Source organism: Haliotis rufescens, unplaced genomic scaffold (genome assembly GCF_023055435.1).
Source record: "Haliotis rufescens isolate VD_foot unplaced genomic scaffold, xgHalRufe1.0.p SCAF_5, whole genome shotgun sequence".
In the NCBI taxonomy this organism is placed as follows: Eukaryota; Metazoa; Mollusca; class Gastropoda; order Lepetellida; family Haliotidae; genus Haliotis; species Haliotis rufescens.
The window spans coordinates 21,373,611-21,379,710 of NW_025964223.1; positions in this window are offsets into that span (position 1 = coordinate 21,373,611).

Consider the following 6,100-nt stretch of genomic DNA (forward strand, 5'->3'; position numbering starts at 1 on the left):
AGTCCTATAGTCCTTGCTAAACTGCCCTAAAGGTAAGGTATCATAAGGACTGGTAGAAATTGCCCATTATTTAGGGTTTTTCTATATGTTATCATTATAGGGAGGCTAAGGAGGCACAGTTGTCTAAGGTGCCGCAATTCACTGTGCAAAGTTGTGTCCCAGAAAATTTCAGCTTTTGAATCCCGGGTCACCGAAGTGGTAAACATCTGACACCTGCACCACTTTGGGCTTTCCTCTCACATTAAGCTGACATGCCATGATATACCTGGAACAATGTTCAAATCAGCATTAAACCCAAGTCACTCACTCATGCACTCGCTAGTGACTAAATCAGGTGGTCAGGCTCGCTGACTTGGTTGATGCATGTCATCGATCCCAATTGCATGGATCAATGATCATGATATCAATCACTGGATTGTCTGGTCCAGACTCGATTATTTACAGACCGCCGTCATATAGCTGGAATATGGCTGAGTGCGGCATTAAACAACAAACCAACCAACCAACTAGTGACTAAAAATGTTAAAATGTTAGTTTCTATCGCTGTATGATGGAGTCGAGATGGTTCCTCTCATAAGACGGTGTGAGTACTGTATAACCTTGCAGTAAGAGGTCCAGATGAACTCCCATGAACAAACTCCAACCAGCCAAGTATTCTCTCAGTTGGAGTTAAAGTGGTTGTTCCACCTGCCAGTTATTTCCTTTTGCTAGTCAGAGTGATGGAGAGCTGGACATGATCAAGTTATCTTCAAACTTGACCAGAAATGTTGATGTGGTGGGGATGACAGGTTTGTGTTTCACAGACAGGGACAACTGAGCAGTCATGTTAATATAAACAAAAACTCACTGAATCTGTAAATTGTGTTTAGTGTTTTTAGAGTAGAGTAGATTTTTCCTGAATAATATTTTTGTTTTCACAGTCAAAAGAATGATTTGAAGTTGCAGAAGTTGAACATGTTAATGCTTGTTATGAAAAATGATTGAAAGGATGATAACTTCGGGCAGTGAGCCCACACACATCTTCCCGAGACTATAAAAGTCCAGTTTCCACCCTTGTCGAACTAGGCTGGTATTATGAAGTTACATTTTGACTGGACTAACGAGTCTATGCATAGTCCAATCAAAATCGCACAACGAAATCAAAATCCAGTTCGTAAACTGCCGCGCAGATTTCGGTCGATGGCAGGATTTGCAAAGAATGTGCACCACCAACTCGTTGTCAGCAGATATTTTCCAAACCTTATCATGTTTTTAATCAAGGTGCCCGCGTGATTTGATGCACTTCGCGATGTGAGACCCGTTTTATCACAACATATTTCTTGATTAACAATCAGATCGTCTTGACTGGGCGCCACCGTTTTGTTTGAAACAAATGCAAGTGATGGAATCGGATTGGTCCATAGGAGAGGCTTTAAAGGGACATAACTCGTAATGACCACTGGTGGCGCTACGATCGAGCCCAGGAATTCCAGCCAAGTTCGGCAAGGGCGGAAACTGGACTTTTAAAGTCCGTTAACTCTCTTGCCTCGGGAAGATGGCCCACACATGTAATGGCTTTGTCTCACTCATCAGTAACTATGCCTTAACATGCTTAAGGCCAAAAAAAAGATGTGTGTATTCTGTTTCAGCCCATTCACAATTAGGGGAGTTAGATCAGGGGTTGTTTGGTTTGTTTTCGGGGGGGGGGATTATTCGAACATATTGAAACAGGTTAATTTATAGTTTATAAGTAAAAGCCTACTTTAAAATGAATATATGACTGCTAATCTTTAGTGTATAGTGAAGCACAACAAACTTGCACTAGACAGTACTTGGTGCAGCTCAAGTAAAACTAGAATCAGGGTCCGGAACACACTCCGATGCAGTGGTGACTCAGCATAACACCACTGCCACAGGCTAATTTGCATATCACGTGACCAGACTTTTCTCTTGTTTGTATACAAACGCGCTTTTTCAGAAATCAATATAGAACGGACTAATGCAAGTCTTTGGGGGCGCTTTACATATTGTTTTGCTTAATTATATAGATATGCTACTACAACTGCGACAGTGAGTTGCATGACAACATATATTTATACATCAAAGTGACAGTATCGCCAGCTCTCCGTTGGGTCCGATGACAGCACGTGGAACCGTACAACCAATGTAACCAAAGGATAACTACGCAGAAACAAGTAGATTTTCACGTTTTAGGATACTTTCTCAATGAACCGTAACCATTCTTTGACATTTGTTTATGAAAATGCGTAGATTTGTCAAACATGAAACGGATGAAAAGCATATGCACTAACTTGAATGGACTGTGAAAGATGTGACGAATCGTCACATGGCGCTGGCCTGTGGCAGAGGTACTATGCTGGCTGGCTGCCGGCCGCATGGAACTCTGGGTAGGAGAGTGGGTCTGGAAACCGGAAACACATTTCCTTTTGTTTTTTTGCCTTAGCAAGAAACCGCTTTGACCTTGCCTTCAAATATGTGATGTGTGCAAGTAAAAACATATTTCAACCACACAATAGTCAAAACAGTATTTGCAAGGAGATATGGCGTGGCATTATTTTCTACTCAGGGTGAATTTGACTATTATGATGTCATTTCACAACTTAACACTTGTTTTGAAACATTTTAAATATGTCTAACCAGACAACACATTTCTTCATAAGAATTCAAAAACCATCTCATCCTAAGTTATCCAGTGTATTATGTGTACATTATCATGATGAATACCCAGGACCCTATCACTTGGGAAGGGGGCGGTCGGTTAGCCTAGTGGTTAAAGTGTTCGCTCGTCACGCGAAGACCTGGGTTCGATTTCCGATTTGGTTACAATGTGTGAAGCCCATTTCTGGTGTCCCCTGCCGTGATATTGCTGGAATATTGCTAAAAGCGGCATAAAACCATACTCACTCACTCACTCACTTGGGAAGGGACTTCCATCTTCCTCCCTTAATAGTAACTTCTCACAGAATGTCTCGCATGTGAGTGTTTTCTTATTTGATTATCTAGATTTTACAACTATTGTTAGTCCATGTTGAAGAATAAAAGCAGTACTGTCGATTTGAGGCCATGGGCCAGATGATTTTAAGGTTCATCCTAAATGATGTTTTCTTAGGCTTAAAAAAATGAAAAAAATGGTTCTCAGGCAATGGTTTTTGAAAATATAGTGTGGGTGGGCGGTTCCTTTTTTTTCTTTTTTTTCTTTGTTTGTTCAAACTGGGGAAGTAAACAAATACACATTTGTGTAGCCAAATAAACAATTCTGTACAATTAACCAGGGAAAGGGCCTCCCTACATAAATATATTCCTTGATGATTAAACTACTTGAATACAGTATTTGACTACTGTTGGACCTGGAATATTTAAGGATTTTTTTTATATATAAAAAATGAAAATAAAAACGAAATGTGCGGCGAACTTTATGATGATGCGGCAGTGCATGAGAACCAAGTCTATTGTGGGTTTTTTTAGCCTTACATTATGAAGTATAATGCTGCTAAATGCCTCTTTGACTAGTCATTCACAATCAGCTTTATAACATCTGACACTTGCTGTTGAAGATATATCGACACTCATCTGTCAAAAGTGGGCGTCACTCATTCTAGAGATGATTCCAATATGTGGTTTAGGATATGGTTGTATGCAGGCACAATCTACGTATCAGACAGCCACATGCACTGTACCATTACAGGTGACTGTGTCACTCTTACCCCTGAACATTTTTAAACCATGACACTTTTTCACAGGGGCCATGAGGCAGGTGTCGACATCTCTACCCATCTTCCCGAGGCAAGCGAGTTAACTGACTATAAAAGTCCAGTTTCCACCCTTGCCGAACTAGACTGGTATTATAGAGTTACATTTTGGCTGGACTGACGAGTCTATGCATAGTCCAATCAAAATCTCGCAACGAAATCGAAATCCGGTTCGTAAACTGTCGTGCAGATTACGGTCAATTGCAGGATTTGCAAAGCATGTGCACCGCCAACTCATCAACAGATATTTTCCAAACCTTTTCATGTTTTTAATCAAGTTGCTCGCGTGATTTGATGCACTTCGCAATGTAAGACCCGTTTTATCACAATGATAGATCTTGTGTAACGATCAGATCGTCTTGACTGGGCGCTGCCATTTTGTTTGAAGCAAGTGCAAGTGATGGAACCGGATTGGTCCATAGGAGAGGCTTAGAAGTGACATAACTCATAATAACCACTGGTGGCGCGACGATCAAGCCCAGGAATTCCAGCCTAGTTTGGCAAGGGTGGAAACTGGACTTTTAAAGTCAGTTAACTCTCTTGCCTCGGGAAGGTGATCTCTACCATGTTACCTGTAGTGTGTGGATCATGTCGATGTTCCAGATGCATGTCGTAAGAAAGGTGGTGTTGTTTCAGCCTGATGATAAGGTGCAGCCTCATTAGAAATCTAGTTGTCAGGGCCTGTGTTTGAATTTTTGGTATGAAAGTCAGTCAGTCAGTCCTTGTCATGACCCAACTATTAAAAATGAATAATAATGGAGTTCTTCGGATTCAAATAACATGGCAGCACACTGCAAGGACCCCACTTAATTTCTAACAGAATGGATTGCCATGCGTTGTACTAGGGGAAGATATAATGTGTTATATATTGTATGTCAACGATAATATCTTTGATCAAGATCATGGAAACTACATGATTTTGGCAGTTGTTTGCTTGCTGGTGTTAAGATGTCGGTTGCTCTGTATCGAGGCTTCGGATACTGCTCACATATTGATGAGGATGTTAGTTTATTTATGTCAACTAGTGGATTAGAAGTGTGTATAGCTGAGTAACAAGCTGTACATATTTATATGCTTTTCTTAGTCTTTTCTCTTTTGTATCTTTCACCATGATTTTCATGTTAGTGCTTTGTGGGGTTTAAAATGTTCAATATGTGTGAAGGAATAGATTATATGTTCAATCTTTAAAGTTTAGATTTAATTTTGAATGATTTGTATTATTTGAAATTTCATTTTACATTATCAATTGATGTTACCGCTGGATTAAGAAATTGACAACCAACACTCAGTTTGTCGAAAGAAATTGGATTGCCCCTTAACTTGGATATTATTATGATACATGACGCCAGGTGTCAGGTCAGGAATGGTCTCGGTGTGAATGTTGAAAGTGTGAGTGCAAACTACGTCATCTAAGATCATTCAGTATTTATATTTTTGTAGCTTGTACGGACCCATTAGTCGAGATTACTTGCGAAGTAGCGTAAAGATCTGAAAATAGTTATATTCTACCAGACCAATTAATTGTTCAGCATTTAGGTTTTACATCCACCCTGAACCCCATGTTGGGTTCCTATCTCTGCTTACGGCATGTTTGATCCTCGTGGTATTAGATTGTTTGTGTATATAGAAGGGTATGGTGTCTGTGTGAATTTCTTACTGTCCACTTTGCCTTAAGTTGAAATGAGAATGTTGGACATGCTGGTTGGTTGTAAGATTTAATGTACAGCATGTGATATGTCACTGAAACACCTGAATGAATTTGTAAATAATGTCACAGCTGCAATCATGATATAAATCTACATTTGTACATGTAATATTGTCTTGTCATGTTTACATCACTTTGCCGAAAAGGGGCGCATGTGGCCCAGTTGTCGGAGATGCTGCGATTTGCTGCGGAAAGCTGCTTCCTTTTGGTGTGCCCGAAGGTTTTGATCATGGGTTCAAATCACAGATTCGCACTCATTATGTTTCTAGGTTTGTCAGCACCACACCCATGCCTGTGGGTTTCACCAAAATTGGGTCTAAGATCTTAAGCACCGAAGACTCATTCACCAGCACTGAATAGTTGTCCTTATCTTGAGGGGATAACCATTAGATATTTTTGTTTAACATCAGAGTCCGCAATATTCCTGCTGTATGATGACAGCCAGTAATTTTATAACCAAACGCCCCATGTCAATGCCATCAACCAAGTCACAAAGCCTGACCAAGCAATCCATTTTGTTGCCTTGTATGACAAGCGTTGGTAGCAGGAGATGACATATAGATAACCCTTGCATACACCCAACTGAAGTCATCAATGCTCATGACCTTGACCCTTGCAGAGTGCAGAGTTGCGTCCCTTGGGCACG